The 17703-nt window shown below is 47.1% G+C and overlaps 1 long non-coding RNA gene across 1 annotated transcript; it reads right to left on the reverse strand.

The window, feature by feature from the left end:
- Positions 1–4214: 4214 nt before the first annotated feature.
- Positions 4215–15086, reverse strand: LOC143443665 (uncharacterized). The gene is made up of 3 exons (XR_013112820.1): positions 14886–15086; positions 5376–5454; positions 4215–4959 (listed from the first exon to the last, which is right to left on the reverse strand). It is a non-coding gene; the product is annotated as an uncharacterized LOC143443665 (long non-coding RNA).
- Between the last annotated feature and the right edge of the window lie 2617 nt (positions 15087–17703).

Consider the following 17703-nt stretch of genomic DNA (forward strand, 5'->3'; position numbering starts at 1 on the left):
AGGAAGGAAGGAAGGAAGGAAGGAAGGAAGGATTCCTTTGTTTTCTTCCAGCAGGCAGATTATTCTGGTTCCTATGCATGGTTTTCAATGTTATTCTGGGCACTGCATGCACAAGGAGACCTGGATAAGAACTGGAAGTCAGGACAGAAAGACTGCAGGTTAGTAGGGGAATGTACCTACCGTCCCCTCCAGTTCTGGCCACCCCAGTGTGACTTCCTGAAAGCTCTGTCCTTTTCCTATCCCACCTTGTTCTGCCTTTGAAGACCAGAAATGTAGGTCTCTTCCTCTTTCTCTCCTCTTTCCACCTCCTTCTCCGAGGTCTGAAATTCTGTAAAGGGGACACCCCGAGTCTATGGGAGCCTGTGTCTGTGTGGGATGGGAATATGGGCACGGGATATGTGGGCCATTTACTTCCAGCCACTCTAGATAGCACCAGCTGTTTCTAAATCCTGGAGAAAGGAGCTGGGGCTTCATTTTAGCCACATTGTCACCTTTTATTCACCTCCTTCCACTCAGCGACAGTTAAGAAGCCCCTTCTGTGTATCAGAGCATAAGCCCAGCTAAGAAGGCAGGGAGCTCCAGGAAAAGTCCACAGTCACAGACATAAGCACAAACGACCCCCATATGCAGTCCTCTCTGAGAGGATGAGGGTATGCTGCTGACCTCTGACCTCCGAGTTTCCCCCGAGAGAAGGAAGGCCACACCCTCTCATGTGGGGATCTGGAAACACTAAGGACACCTAAGGATTTGCCAGAAGAGCCCCAGGATAAGGGAGAAGGATAAGGGTTTATTGGGGGTCTTGGAGAGCCATTTCTGCTTTAGTCAGAATTCTCTGTTTTACTATGGGTTGGTCGGATGGTTAGTTGGTTGGTTGTATGACTTTGTTTGAACATAGATTATGTTGGCCATGTGAAAAAAAAAATGGATATTTGAGCTTTAACCCAATGCTTCCATGGACAAACCAGAAATATGAAACCCAGAAAGGGAGTAAACTTATCCAAACTTCCCTGTTAGGGTACAACTGAAGCCTGGGCAGGAGTGAAGTGAGCTCTGGACCCTATCTCCTAAGCTCTGGGTCCTATTTGCCAAGGTCCCAGGGGCCTTGGCTTCCAACTCTCTCCATCTCAGAGGGAAGGGAGACAGGATGCAAACACACCCCATGGGAGCCAGGGACCCACACTGATAGCACAATAAAGACACTGCACAAATGAACAGCAGTTTGGCACTCATGAAGATTTCCCCACAGACAGCATCCCTGGAATGCTCACAACATACCTAGGAGGTAGCAGAGCTGGAGCTTTTAGGCCCTCATCACAGACAGTGCAAGACTGAGCAAGGTGAAGTCAAGCTACTGGCTCAGAGCAGAAGCTGGGCCACTGAGGTGTTCTAGGTTCAGGAGGAGCTGAGATCTCCCTGAAGGAAAACCTCTCAGCAGACCACCTATCCCTTCATCTACTCGGCTGTATTGCTCGAAGCCCACTATGAAGGTGGTGTGTGTAGTACTGTACCTACTCAGAGTCTGCAAGGTCTCAAGGTCGTATGTTCCTAGGTACTACAGACTAAGCAAAGAGCTTGCAGAGGAGGCACTGGCCGAAAAGTTTCCGAAAGAAACTGAGCCGGGGCTTGGGCCAGGATGCTCTGTGTTTGTGGAGAAAGGCAAGGTGGCCTGGGAAGGACCTTTATGGGTAGATCACCCAAGCAAGGGAAGGTACAAAGTGTTTGCTGTATCTTGGGCAAGACGAGGGGCTCTATGGAGCCCCAGCCCTGAGTCTGGACAGCACAGTGACAGTAAGCAAGCCTCCAGGGTGGGACACTGATAGTACCAGAGGTCTCAGCTCCATCTTTAGCATGGCAAGCACAACATTTGCACATGTTTCCTGAGCCCAATTCTCTTATTCAGGAGGAAAAACAGCGGCCCCATCTCTTGTTACATAAGAATGCATCTTGGGATGTAAACAATCCATCATAGCCTTCTTTGTTGGTACTTGAAAGCTCTCGAGGATTTTGAACAGGGGACTGAAGCATCTGGGAGGTGCTACTTTATTTCTTGTGGTGCTGGGCACTGAACCAGGGCCTGGGAATGTTAGGCAAACACTGGGTTACTAAGTTTCAACCTAACCCAAGACAACAGAACTTCGAAGGACAACCCCAAAGGGCCTGGAGGAGAGGAGGTGGAGGTGGCAGTCTGTCAGCAGCAGTAATGCCTTTGCTTAAAGGTGGTGAGAAGCTGAACAGAAAAGGAAGCAGAGGGAACAGAGAACAGATGTTGCAGGGGAGGCATCCTGGGCTCAGTGGCTGGCCATGCACAGTAACCAAGGGAAAACAAAGTGGTAAAGATGGGTCCAGGGGAGACACTGATGGCTGATGAAGAAGATGCTGGTGATGGCGACAGAGGGTAAGTCAAGTGTGATGTGGCCATGACAGGGTTTCTGTGGGGCCTCTGGAAAGGCCCAGAGCATGAATGTGGATCTGTTCATCTCTGTCCGGGTAAGGATAGAGACTTCTCGGAACAAGATTTCCCCTGGGGGAATCAAGATTACTCGAGGAAGGGTCCAGGAAGCTGAGCCGTATACCCACCCACCCACAGGAGGGAATCAGGAGGAAAAGCTGCCAGAAGGGAAGACACACTTCAGGAAGAGGTGTGCTGAGTGGCCTCAGGAAGGGAAGCAGTCATATTATGTGACAGGAAGGGAATGGAGACCTGGAAGAATCCTGGTAGGAGGGGTGGGCGTGTGAGGGTCTCTCCAGGGTTAAAGCTGCAGCAGGTGGAAGTCGTGGGTGCAAACTCGTCTTTGAAGGAGCTTGGCAGGGAAAAGAACAAAAGATGGATGGTTAGCTGCAGGAGAAGGAGGTCAAAACGAGGTTGGTTTTAGCTGGGGGAAGATCTGAGCATGCTCACAGCTTCGGTGAAGAAAGCAGCGGCAAGAAGAGATGAATCAGAGGAAGAGACGCTGAGCACAGGCCAAGCTCTCCACACTATCTCTGCAAGCCCATGGGGACCTAAGCAGATATGGACAGCTCACTGGACTCGGCACTGTGCTTGGTGTTCTACCTGCTCACAGGCCTGGAAACCCCTGGCTTCCCCCATCCCCTAGGCCCCTCGTCCTTTGTTGAGTGTTTCCCGGATATTCCCAGGCCTTTGCCTGAAGCACACCTCTATTGATACATACCCAATAGTTTGCCGACAGCATTTCACATCAATAAAAACTTGGTCTTGCCCTGCACTAACTCCTCCTCTTCCTCTGGTGGCCATAGCCCAGTCTGTACCACAGACCTGCTCACCTGGAGCCAGTCATAGATTTCTTGGCTTCCCTGACTTTATCTGTACCCAGAGGGCTCCTTCTGGATGACCCACTTGCTACACTCCACCAACCAAAAGATGACAGACTGGCCCCACCACTGACAAACAAATGCCATCCTGGATAGCCCACTTTATCCTAAACTGCACAGTTTCCTGGACTCAACATCACCTGTAAGAATACAGGAAAAGTGGCATCTGCTTCCCCTCCCTTCCACTGGGCAGGAGGGGAAATCAAGGCAGGGAGGGATCATGTGACTTCTGTTAGAGGCTGGGTAGGCTGACTTCCCAACTCTCCATGCCTCCCTCCTTCTCCACCCATTTCTTGCTGCCCTTTGATAAGAAGAAGCACTTCAGCACATCCTGTGTGCTTCATCATGGAGCGCAGGCCCTCAAAATGTGGAAGGAGGAAGGCAGCCTAGGTTTTTCACAGCAGTGTTACTCAAAATAGCTTCAGAGCAGAAACAAGCCAAATGTTCACCAACTAGAGTTACCAGAATACATTCAGGACATCCAGTTTAAAAAATGTTAACAGCTTTATTGGGAAACGGTTTATGTAGCATAAAGTTCACCCATTTAAAGTGTACAGGCTGAGGTTCTGAGACTGTATTTACGGGATTGTGTAACCATCAGCACCATTTCTGTCTAGAACATTTTCATCATCACCCTCCGAAAAACCCTTGTGCCCATTAGCAACTACTGCCCCTCAGCCCCAGCCCCAGCCCCAGCCCCAGCCCCAGCCCCAGCCCCAGCCCCAGCCCCAGCCCCAGCCCCAGCCCCAGCCCCAGCCCCAGCCCCAGCCCCAGCCCCAGCCCCAGCCCCAGCCCCAGCCCCAGCCCCAGCCCCAGACAACTCAAATCTTTTGGAGGAGGGATTGAGACAGATTCTCACTGTATAACCCAGGCTAGCCTCAAGCTTGTGGTTCCCACGCTTTGACTCTCATGAATTGCTAAGATTAAAGGGCTGAACACCATGTTCAGTGACAAACTGTTCCTTCTGTAGATCTGCCCTGTCACGGGCACTCATCAGTAGTCCTTTGTGACAGCTTCCTTTGAGATGTAGCATGTATCAGTTCTCAACTTTTCCTCCTCCTCCTTTTCCTCTTCCTCCTCTTCTTCCTCTTCCTCCTCTTCTTCCTCTTCCTCCTCCTCCTTCAATTATTTGGAGATCAGAGAGATAACTTCCAGGAGTTGGTTCTCTCCTTCCACAGTTGGTTCTGAGGCTATAACTCCAGGTCATTATGTTTGCACATGAAACCATCTCACTAGCTCAATGCTTAGTTTCAGTGGCTGAAGATTTCATTTCATGGACAGTCCACATTTTGATTACCCAATCTTGAGCACGCGTGCCCGCGCGCACACACACACACACACACACACACACCACAGCTCAGGGAAGTGAAAAGCAATAGTAGCCATGAACACAACAGTCACCTTTCAGTGGTGCCTCAGTGTGGTGCCATGTGGATCAGTTTGAGGCATGAGGGCCAACACTGAAGCTTTCATCCTGTCAAGCAGAGCGCCAACTGGGGTGGAGCGCTGGTGGCTCAGCTGGGGCCCCGGGGCAGTGAGCCTGTCAGAAGGCTCACATTTTCATAGGCTGTGTTCCTCTCCAGCAGGCATGGAAGTCAGGCGTGCAGACACCGAGCCTCCTTCCTCACTCTGTGGAGTCCAAACCGGTTACACAGGCTGAGTCCCTCTGCCTCTCCTGGCCCCCATTCCCTGATCTTATGAACAACTCTAAACGATGTTCTACAGACACTCCCTTCAACTCCACCTCACCTCAGCCCTGAACCTGGAAGGAATTTGCACCCTGAGCATCGAGGGCCACTTGCCTAAGGCTGGGGAAGAGAGATGACCTGAGAGAGATGGTGTGTGGCGGGGCAGACCGTCTATTCCCTTCTGTGGACCCACAGGCTAGAAATTAACTCCTATTCCTAAAAGCCAGTCACTTAACCTGGTCGCTCGTGCTGGGGACACAGGGATCTCTCGATGGCTAGACGTCATTTTTTCCTCCCCAGTACCCAGGGTGTCACCCATGCAAGGCAAGCCCTTTATCACTAAGCTGTTTCACTCACCCGGAAGTTGGACGACCTCATCACACAAGACTGGCGCCTGGAGCACAATAGTCCATGCCAGATGGTCCAGAATGAGGTTCTACAAGACAGCAGAACCACGTTGTCTTTGTGGGCCCTTCTGTCCCTCGTGGCATCGTGAGTGACATGACAATGATTCTTTTTGCAGCCTACAGAGGCTGAGGGAGTGCTCAGAGGCTATGGAGCAGCATTCAGGGCCCTTGTCTGGAGCTCGGGGTCCCCCTGCTGGAGGCACTGGAGCCTGGGCGGGGCTTTGAGCTGAAGGTCGGACACCCTCAGGTGACAACTACAAGGAACATTACAATGAGGCCAAGCTGCTGGAATTCAGATGGAAGGCCCAGGGGACCAGCCCTAGGAATGTCCAACAAATATGTCACCCCGATGGGGACTTTGGTCTCCTGGTGCCCAGTCCAAATCCTTTGTTCCCAGCCCTGCTGCTTCTTCTCAAAATCTCCTAAAAATGCCCAAAGAGCATGTCCTGGGAGCCTTCCCCGCCCTGGGGAGATCTCCAAAGATAGGGTTCCCAGCACCCTCTGCTTCCCGCTAGCCTGCCTCGGGGTCTTCCAGCCCAGACCTTCTTCCCACCTCCAGAACTTCTGGGAACACCAGCCATCTGAGCCCAGAACTATTAGGTCACCCAATTCTCCTCAAAGGCTGTAGGCTTGGTCTCCAGGGTCTAGTAAATTTGGTTCAAATGTCCCTACTGGGAATGTGACCAAGAAGCCTCAGTTTTGCCGTCTATAAAATGCAAACTGTAGAATTTTCTGAATGAGCAGCTGGGAGAATTCGGTGGCACTGTGAAGCTGATGGAACTTGAGCACAGTCCCTTGGGCCTTCCCACCCCAACACACAATGAAGAAGAAACCGAGTGACTACAGGTAGGAGTTGTCCATCGAGGCACATGACACAGCCCTGCCACGTGTTTGAGATTTTCCCAACCTAGCCATCTCCTTGCTCTTCCACCCAGTCTACAGCGGGAGGAGTGGCAGCTGCTTCCTTCGCTCGGCTGCCCAGTGTCTGACCCAGCCAAAGGCCTGGCACAGCTGCTGGGGTGGCCCAAATGCTACACGGAGGACAGCTGGGGCTGAAGGAGGACAAAGATGGGCACCCAGCCCCGCCTGTTCAGTGTGTCCCCTCACGCTGCAGCCCCCTGGACCTTTCCTAGCAGCCTGGGACCTCTGACCTCACTCTTGCCACAGCTGTGGGGGGGGCTGTCCTCTTGCACATACACTCCCCAGCCTTGTCCTCTGCTCTCTGGGCCTCCACCCCTACCCTTTCCCCTGTTGCCTTTGTCGCCCACATGCTGCCCAGCTGTCCCTGCCCCTGTGCTGGGCACTCCGCCCACCTGCAGCCCTCATGAATCGCCAGCGTTCATACTCTGACCCCTCAGCCTCCACCTGTTCCCCTCGGTCTGGGCAGCGGAGCTGTGTGGCCCCATCTGTTGTCCTCCGTCTAGGACTCAGGGCAAAGACTCCACTGCAAAGCTCCCAGCTCCCACCTGCCCAGGGTGGGTAGGAAGGCTCGGCTGAGAGACAGGATCCAATCCAGAGGCTGCATCTTCTTTCTTCTCTGCCCAGGCCACCAACGCTGTTCCAAACAACCTAGAACCTTCCCACCTGAAGAAAGCAAACAGCCCACTCTCTGCAGAAGGACCTTTGTGTCTTTAAACACATTCTAATCTTATTTCTGTGGCAGGGCCTTTTAACAATGCACAATGGCAAACAGAAAAACAAGGTGGTGGGAAATTTTATGTAGATGTGTGTGTGCAATGTGTGTGTGTGTGTGTGTGTGTGTGTGTGTGTACAATGTGTGTGACTAAGTCATCTCCTAGCCAAGAACATGTTAAAACAATTTCTCCCTCTCTCTCTCTCTCTCTCTCTCTCTCTCTCTCTCTCTCTCTCTCTCTCTCTCGGATACAGGTACTCATGTTGCCTAGGCTGGCCTTGAACTCCTAATTATCTCTCAGCCTCCCAAGTGCTGGGATTACAGGTGTGTACCACCAGGCCTGGCCTGAAAATACTTTTCTTAGTTAAGACAGTGAAGCCACTACATTTCAGCTCAAATTCCCTTACCAAAACCCTACCCAGACCCCTCAGAGCACAGAGGGACCACTGTGAATGCTTTAGGGGATTTCCAACCATTTACTTACTATATTTTGTACAACTTACATGCATGTGTTACGTACACATATATATTATGGCACTCACTGTCTTGTGCAGGTATTGGCTTTTATTGTTTTAAGTAAGTTGTAACCTACAAGTATTCTGCAAATGAGTTTGTTGTCAAAACAAAACAAAAACAACAACAACAAAAACCCTACCTAGGCCAGTAAAATGACTCATTGGATAAAATCACCTGCTGCCAAGCCGGACAGCCTGAGTTCAGCCCTCACGCCTAGCATGGTGGAAAGAGAACTGAGTCCTGAAAGTGATCCTCTGATCTCCACAAGAGCACATGTGACTGCACTTGCATGTGCCCCTGTGCGCACACACATCCTAGAACTTTCTAGCTTCTGTATAATCCTATCTAGGCCTAGAACGTTTTCAGCCTCTGAGACTTAGTGCTGAATAAGCTCACCCCTTCCTGGTTCTTTCTGAGTTCTAATTGGCTGATTCAACTCAGCTATTCCCGCTCAAAGTCCTCTCCCAGCTGACTTACTCAATCTGGCTTTTCTCTCAGCCTCTGAATTGCTCTTCTTGGCCTCAAACTATATCAATTGTTCTATGTTATCATTCTCTGGCTTGTTCTGTCTTCACCTTTTTTTTTTTTTTTTTTTTTTTTTTTCTAGCTTGTTCTCTCTTCAACCTGTCTCTGTAAAACTCTCCATCTCTGGGCTGCTCTATTCCTTCTGTCAAATCTTTCATCGTTTTGACTGCCATTCAATTAGACATCACTTTCAAACATGAGTGCTTTTTTCTACAAACTAGCATTACCTTCATTGTTTTGGATTGACAGTGAGTACTAAGGGCCTATCTGTATTCCAGCCAGAGGGATTACAGGTGTGTGCTAAGGGCTGAGCCTCATCCTAACTAGAAACAGGTACAAATATCCTTTAACTCATGCACACACACATGTATACACACTCACACACACGCGCACACACACACCAAATAAATGAATGTGAAAACAGATTTTAAAAGTCTACCTGCCTACATCAGTGCATGAAGCCCTGCAGTCTCTTCAAATACCACATCCTGTCCCAGCTCTTACAATGGCATCGGGCAGCATTTTGTTAGCATATCCTACTGACAACCATTTACCTCATCCCTTGTGTCTCTGTATCAAGTCTGAGCCTTCTACTCCTTCCTGGTCCTGCCTGCCCATGTTCCTATTCCCTGAGAACCAAAAGGGTTGCCAGTTACATTGTTTCAGGATCACAAACATCCTTAGAGCATTTTAAAAATAAAATTTTAGTCACTTTCTTTCAAAATCTTGTAGCCTAGTGAGATGATTCCTCTTTCCACACAGAAGGGACAAAGAGATTTGAAAAAAGAAAAAGGGGCAGGGGTGAGGGAGTAAAAAGGAGGAAGCAGAAAAAGAAAGTAAAGAATATGCTTCATAAACTGGGTGTGGTGGTGCACACCTTTAATCCCAGAACTTAAGAGGCAGAAGCAGGCAGATTTCTGTGAGTTCAGGTCAGTCTAGTCTACATAGTGAGACCCTAACTTAAAAAAAAAAAAAAAAAGCAAAAATAAAACAACAGAAGGAGGAGGAGGAAGAGGAGGAAGAGGAGGAGGAGGAGGAGGAGGAGGAGGAGGAGGAGGAGGAGGAGGAGGAGGAAGCTTCATTATCCCAGCAATGTCTGCCAGAAAGGAAACAGTTAAGGGAAACTTAACTGCATCCACTCAGTGGAATATTATGGGATCATTAAAGTGATCATTGTGAAGACTGTAGGAGCATTAAAAATGCCTCTATATTAAATTTTAAGAGAGACTACAAAATTAAAATTCTGTTATGGTTACCAGTATGCAATAGGATGTAAGCATCCAAAGATGGGAGGGAGAAAAATGAGATAGTAAAATGAAACCAGCCTGGTTGGATGGACATCATGATAAAATCCTGGTGCATGGATACTGTTGCTTACTACAGATAGTCAAGTGCTACAATCTGTCCCTGTAACAGATGGCTAATGTGGAGAGATGGCAGTGGAGAGAAGGAAAGGAAAGTGAGTAAAGGGTAGGGCAGGCTAGTTTGTTTGTTTGTTTTTTAATTTTTTTAAAGATTTATTTATGTTATGCACATGAGTACACCGTAGCTGTCTTCAGACGCACCAGAAGAGGGCATCAGATCCCATTACAGATGGTTGTGAGCCACCATGTGGTTGCTGGGAATTGAACTCAGGACCTCTGGAAGAGCAGTCAGTGCTCTTATCCACTGAGCCATCTCTCCAGCCCACAGGCTAGTTTTATATCAACTTGATACAGGGTATAGTCATCAGAGAGGAAAGCATCAATTGAGAAAATGCCATCTTAAAACTAAGCTATATGCAAAACTTAGAGCATCTTCTTAATTAGTGATTGATGGGGGGTGCTGCCCACTATGGGTGGTGCTACTCCTATAAGAGCTCAGTGTCTTAGGTTCTATAAGAAAGGAGGTTGATCAAGCCATGGGGAACAAACAAGTAAGCAGCATCCCTTCATAGACTCTGTATCAGCTCCTGCCTCCAGGTTCCTGCCTTGTGTGACTTTCTGCCCTGACTTCCTTTGGTGATGAACAGTGATGTGGAAATGTAAACCCTTTCCTCTCCAAGTAACTTTGATCATGGTGTTTCATCACAGCAACAGCAACCCTAACTAGGACGGGGGAGAAAAGAAAGAAGAGTGGAGGGGAAAGAAAAACGAGAAGGGGAGACTACAGTAGAAGCTGAGTATGGAGTTTGGACTATAGAACAACTGTAACAGCCAGTGTCATTTAGACATTTCTTTCCTTCAGAGTGACAAAGTTTTCACCGTGCACAGAAGCATGCAACCATCTCTGGCCCTCCCTAACTATTCCTTCTAGTTCTATCTGAAGTCCACCAGGGAGCCAAGAATACCACACAGCAGACTCTAATGGAGTGGGGAGGGGAAGAGGCATAAATATATGAATAAATTATTATTGGAAAACAGTAAAATAATATGGAAGCTATAGAGAAGTTTCTCAGAGTAAGGACATTTAATGTGACACTAAAAGGATGGACAGGAGATTTCCAGGCTGGGCATTCTAGGTAGAATGCACATGTGCAAAGGCACTGGGGTGTGAACATGCCAGCACCACATACCTTATCATTGAATACAGCTAGACACAAGATTCAGGAGAAACAGAGGCAGGAAAAGAAGCCTTGAATTTATCTACACAGCAAGGAAAAGCATCAAAGAACTAATCAGAATAAGAGCACATTTGATTTGTCAGAGAGGAGGCAGGGAGAACATCCCTGGGTCAGCGAGAGGGCTCAGAAAGATGCTAAGACTGGTGACCTGAGTTTAATCTCCAGGACCTAATGGTAGAAGGAGAAAAGTGACTCCTGTAAATCCTCTGGCCACACACACACACGAATATAATACACACATATATGCATATAACATACACACATGCATGCATATAACACACATACACACAGATAACACACAGTGCACACGCATATACCACATACACATACATGCATATAATACACATGCATGCATATAACACATACCATGCATGTAACACACATACACACATACATGCATATAACACATATATGCATGTAACACACACAATGTAATTTTAAAAATATAGAGAATGTTTTGAATGAGAATGTTCCCCATAGAATCATGTATTTGAGGCAATGAAGAGAGTGGGCAGAAGCAGAGGAGAAACAGCCATTAGGAAATGAGAAGGACCTTAGCCTGGAGCAGTCAACAAAGTGGGAATTACTTCCCGAAATCCTTGGGTAGAAATGATAGCACCTTTCAATGCATCCAGTGAACACATTTGGAGGGGCTGAAGTCAAGGGACAGCCTATGAGGGGAAGACAGACAGAGACAGACCCTTACAGATCAGCATGGAAGCCACAAACAGAGTCAGCCAATGTGGCCACCACAGACAGAAATGATGGCGGTGTGGGGTATTGAGGCAAGCCTAGTATGGTCTCATGCTTTGAGGAGACTGGGCAGGGGCACAAAGACAGAGGAGCTGTCAGCAGAGTGGAACGAAGAGGCAAGGAGCTGTCTGGAGGCAACGATCATTTTTACTTGGACTTCTGTCTCTGCCCTGTTCTAAAGCAAGGTGTGACCTGAGGAGTCTGTGGTCCTCCTCATGAGTGACTTATATGGAAGTCCCCAGAACACTACCTGCCACGGACTGTCCAATGAAAGAAAAAACAAACAGCACAGAAATTTAAAGCAGGATCCATGTTCATCAGTCCCCTTCCCCACCTCTCCACCACACATGCCCCCCTGGCCCCGAGAGGCCTTCCATTAGGAGGCTTTGGACAAAGCTAGAACTCGCTCTACCTTAAAACTACTAACATAGCTATAAATATACAAAAGCCAAGCTCCCTGCAGTAAGAGGAAGGCCTGCAGTGAACAGGAGACATAGAAGCAAAGGGGGCTCAGAGGTCCATGCCCCAGGAAAGATGGTGGCACTGTTTGGGAAGGTTTAGGGGGTATGGCTTTGCTGGAGGAAGTTACTGGGAGAGGAAGATACTTGGAGGTTTCTCTCTCTCTCTCTCTCTCTCTCTCTCTCTCTCTCTCTCTCTCTCTCTCTCTCTCTCTCTCTGCATTTTGCTTGTGGTTTGAAGATGTGAGTTCTCAGCTTCCTGCTCCAGCTGCCATGCCTCCTGCCTGCCCCCATGTTGTCACCACCATGGTGGACTCTAACCCTCTGGAACAAGAAACCAAAATAACGTTTACAACTTGCCTCGCTGTGGAGTTTTGCCACAGTAACCAAAAAACAACTAAAGCATTGTGCTTCAACTCTGGTACTTGGGAAGAGGATGAGGCTGGGGATGGAGACATTGTTTATGTTGCTGGTGTTGGGTGGTGAACTCATGGAAAGTTACTAGATTTACTGAACTGCTACCCCAGAAGGGCTTCGGGAATTAAAAGGCTTTCAGGCACCCAGCTCAGCCGACTGCAGGTTTTAAGGCTATTCAAGATGTGTAAACACTCAAATCCTGTTTGACACATTGCCATTGCTGATGTCCACATTTAATTTGTGGCTGGCCCCTGAAACCAGTCTTGTTTGTCCCTGCATGACTATCCCCAGCTGTAAGAAATGTAGCACTAATGAGCACAAAGCCACAAACAAGAAAGGGCCTCTGATTTGACAAGTGTGAACTTGCTTCAGGCCTTTTTTTTTTTTTTTTTTTAAGAATATAAAAATATTCTTTGACAATTGCATACACGGTAAAATGTAACTTGAACATAGCCAGCCTCCAATACCACCCCTCACTCCCCAGCTCCTCCCCCAACACATCTCCTTCCTGTCTCCAGGCTCTCTTCCTTCCTTCCTTCCTTCCTTCCTTCCTTCCTTCCTTCCTTCCTTCTTTCCTTCCTTCCTTCCTTCTTTCCTTCCTTCTTTCTTTCTTTCTTTCTTTCTTCCTTCTTTTTTCTCTCTCTCTCTTTCTTTCTTTTTTAATAACCTACTAAATTCAACTAGTGCTGCCTGCATGCACATAGCATGGGCATCATAACAACAGCCACATCCCCAAAGACAAATAACACTCCCTCCATCCCCAGCAGCCATCAATTGCAAATAGCTCCTCAGCTAGGTGTGCGGTTTCCCCACCATCCATAACTGGGGTGTGAGATGTCCACTGATTTAGTCTTGTGCCGGTGACCACAACTACTAAGTCTGTGGGTGTCACAGCCATATCATATCCAGAGGACCGCTGCAGCTCCTCCTGGATCCTCTGGCTCACCACCCTGGCCTTAGGGGCCTTGATACAAACGCCCCACTTGACACTTAATAATCACGTGTCTTCAGCACTCTGCCAAGTTTTGAGTCTTTACATTAACTGCAGCCCACTGCGCAGAGGAGCTTCTCTGACCATGGTTTAAAATAGCCTTCATCTATGGCTGTAACATAAATTTTTAGCAGGCACTTGAATCACATGTCCATTTTAAAAAATAACAGACATAGATTCCCCCCACCCAGAGCATATAACCTTCCTAGCCCTTGTTTGTTTGTCTGTTTGTCTGCTTTTAAGAAAGAGTCTGGTAGCCCAGGTTGGCCTCAAGATCACAACGATTTTCCTGCCTCTGCTTCCCAAGTGCTGGGACTAAAGGTGTGTGCTAACATGTCTGGCTTTTCTTTTCTTTTCTTTTTTAAGATATTTTGTAGATGAGTATTTGCTTACATAGATGTATGTATGTATGAACAGCACACATATGCCTGGTATTCTCAAAGTCCAGAAGAAGCCATCGGCTCGCTTGTAACTAGAATTATAGACGGTTATAAGTCATAATGTAGATTCTGGGAACGAAAACCAGGTCTTTTTCAAGAGCATCAAGTGTTCTTAAACACTGAGTCATCTCTCCAGTGCCTAGTCATGAGCTTACGATCAGGTTTACAGAACCAAGTGTAAATTGCTTTCTGGATAGCTTTCAATCAGAAAGCATGCCAGGTGTGGTGGCATACACTTTTAATCCTAGCAGTCACAGAAGCAGGCAGATCTCTGTGAGTTCAAGGTTAGCCTGGTCTATATAGTGAGTTCCAGGACAGCCTGGAACTATACAGTGAAACTTTTCCTCAAAAAGTCCAAAAAAGAAAGAAAGAAAGAAAAAGAGAGAGAGAAAGAGAGAGAGAGAGAGAGAGAGAGAGAGAGAGAGAGAGACAGAAAGAAAGAAAGAAAGAAAGAAGCAATAAAGAAAGAAAGAACAAAGGAAGGAAGGAAATAACAGAGTTAATTACCCCTAACAGTGATATTGCTATTGTACCAGTAGGTACATCTTACCTGGCATTTTTTATATTTTGAAATTAGCCTCTAGAGTGTCTATGAATGGCACAATTCTGGGTGTGGCACATGTGCTATTAGTTCATTTGAACCTGTTGAAATCATGTCTTGTTAATTAATCATCGTACAAATATTAAAAGTTCAGAGAGAAAGACTTTAAAATTCCAACCATTTTTTTTTTTTTTTTTTTTTTTTTTTTTTTTTTTTTGCTGCTCCTGGAGGCCTTGTTTACAAACCTGAGGATATGTCTGAATTTCTAGGCATCAGCTTCAAGTATAAGGAACTTAATAAGGTGAAAGTAAGTTGTGCGCTCCCGGAAAACAGCTTGGCCATGATGATAACTCTAGCACTCAGGATGCAGAGACAGGAATTCTAGGACAGCCTGGGCTACCTAGTGATACTGTTTTAGAATTTAAAAAAAAAAAAAAAGGAAATTGGTGAGGAGGAAGGGGTGGGGAGGAGAAGATGAAGAAAAAGAAAGAGGTGTCCACTTTCTTAGAAGTTTAGAAAGCACTGGGTACATCCCAGAACTTCCATTGTTTTCAGGTCCACTTTTTTTCCAGATTGAGACCCACCTTGAGCTCCATTCTCACAAGCGTCTGGAGATACTGTAGGCACACTCCCTGGGTTCCACTTGTTACACTGTTACAAACATGTCCTCACGGACTTGATAGATCTCTTAAATCCGCCCACATCTAAGAGGCTCTACAGGAAGGCCCTCTGCTCGTTGCTGCTAAATCCAGCTCCCTTGCTTGCTGGAAACAGCCCCGGTATTTGCCCAGCCAGCCTCACAGCAGTTGTTAATGTTTAAAAGTTACAGATGTCAGTTCAGAGGGATAGCAGAGTAGTTTATCGATTAATCCTGTCAGTGGAGACAACAACAAATACTGGACAGAATATTTGAAGCTTCTTTTTTAAATGCATCAATAAACCAGGACAGAATGAAAGACAAAGTCCAGATCCTAAGGTCATGTGAAAGACAAGTGTTATGCAGCACGGTGTGCACTGACTTTCGTTTTTTACAAACTCTCAAAGGCAGCAAGGGTTTCTCACTGATGGGGTCTCTGGTGAGCAGTCCCACGCTCAGCATAAACCAGGAGAGCTGGAACCCAGAGGTTACAATTCAGTATAAGAGCAAATTCAGCATGAACCTACACCCTCTCTGCCCACCTGGAGCCTGGAACTGCGCAGAAGCGTGAAGAGCCTCTGTGCTGAGAAATAACTGCCCGCTAACCTGGCATAGGTGTGCGGTGATCCGAAACTATAAGCCAAGCACTCACTTTCCTGTGATCCTGGGCTGGCAGCACCCACAGGTATCTGACAATATCAAACAAAAGACACTCGGGGAGCAAAAGAAAACCCTTCAGATACTGTTCCAAGAATTGTGAGGATGTTACTCAGCTGCCTGTCACTGTGACAACATAAAAAGAAGAGGTGTTTATTTTGGCTCATGTTTTCAGAGATTTGAGGCCATGTATGCTCAGCCTGCTCACTTTGGAGCTGTGACGAAGAGTGTTGTGCAGTGTGTTGACTCAAAGTTGCTTACCACATGGCAGACTGGGAGCAAAGGAGAAAGGAGCCAGGATCTTAGGATCTTACTGGATGTCTCTGTTAGGGGCAAACCCCCAACAGTTTAATTCCTTCCTTTAAGCCCTGATCTAAAAGGTTCAACACCATCCCCAAATCACCATCAACCAGAGACCAAACCTTCAATATAGGAGCCTCTAGGGGAATCATTAAGATTACAACTATAATAAGCAGCTTACCGTTAATGACTAAACAAGCAAACCTCAGGGGGCTCGCTGACATCCAGCTTAGCTCGAGGCTCAGCGAGAGACCCTTTCTCAAGGGGATAAGGTGGGAAGTGATGGAGCTGGACTTCTGAAGTTCTCCATTGGCTGCTGTATGTTCGTGCCCAAGTGTAAACACACACACTAATAATAATAAAATGTTAAGTTAAAAATATTTTAAAACACAAGGAAACAAAACATCATGAAAACAAAAAAAAAAAAAATGAACAAAAAACCAAAACTACTACAAAAGAAAAACAGAGCACATTGTAGTTCACAGCACAGTAGCTCACAGCCCAGGGTAGCTTGATTGGCTGGCATGCCTGGAAGAGTAGGGAGAAGTACTGCTGGCATCTGGAATATAAGGGCGGGGCTGTTGTTAAACATCCCACAATGCACAGGAAAACCCTTCCCATCACAGATTCAGCTGTCCCAAGACAGTCATGCCCAGGTTGAGAAGACCTAAGGCTATATATGATATACAGCCCTTTAAAGATTCATTTATTACCATTTAACTTAGAGGAACTCATGTACATTTGTTCAAATATAAAACAATGTGTTCAATGAACATATTGCCCTTCAAGAGAAGTAGAAAATTAACTCAAATATCAACCAGGATAAAATGATAAGTTATCCTCCCTAGCAATGATCAACCAGACAACTTGTTGGTGGTGTTCTTACATCAGTCAGGGCAGAACAGAAGGCCGTCTTTCGTTCATCCTAGCTTGATGCCTGGGTTGGTGGCCAAAGCTGTCTTATGCTTAGGATGCATGAAAACCAAATCAAATCAAATCCAGGCAGCACAGTACAGGAGGAGGGAGACAGACAGAGACTTGTAGACTGCCATGCCACCTACAGACCTGACTTCCAGTGCATGGCACAGACAGGCCATAGACACCTGCTTGCCACCACAGAGTATGAGAGAGCTGGCCCTGCCTCCCCTCTGCTGTGAGGTGGCTTGGGAAGGAGGCAGAGGGGGAAGTCTTCTGCTCTCATGCCCCTGGTCACCTGAGGCAACAGGGAGAGCCAACCCAGGGTCACAAGAGTGGGTGAGCTGGCCCTGCCCTTCACTGGCTGTAGCACTCAGGAGAGCAGGCCCCACACATTGCTTGGGCAACACAGTGGAGGTGGCCCTGATGGCAAAGACACAGGTGAGCCAGTCCCAAGTGCCAGATCTGGCATGGCCACAGAAGGGATGGTGTGACATGATTCCTACCCCTGGAGCCAAGCCAGTGGGATGTGGGTCTTTATGAATGCTGACAGTTGCCATTGGCATTGTAATGATGTACATATTTTACTTTATGTTCCTCCTTTGGGGACTGTTCTCCCTGCCAAGGTTAATGACTCCATGATAATCAGAAACAGCATAATTTCTGGAAGTGAGAATGTGTCTAATGTTCCTCAGCAAAAGATAACTGCTGTGTGATCTTCAGGATAGCCCTTCAGGCTGTGGGAAAGAACTCTGAAAACATGAGTTCAAGAATATAGAAACAGGATTTCTCTACTATGCAAATATAAGAATGCAATATGAATTGTATGAGCAACTTCACAGACCTGAAAGAACAAAGGCAGCTAAACTAATAAATTGGTAAAAGAAAAGGAA

Source organism: Arvicanthis niloticus, chromosome 10 (genome assembly GCF_011762505.2).
Source record: "Arvicanthis niloticus isolate mArvNil1 chromosome 10, mArvNil1.pat.X, whole genome shotgun sequence".
NCBI classification, from domain to species: Eukaryota; Metazoa; Chordata; class Mammalia; order Rodentia; family Muridae; genus Arvicanthis; species Arvicanthis niloticus.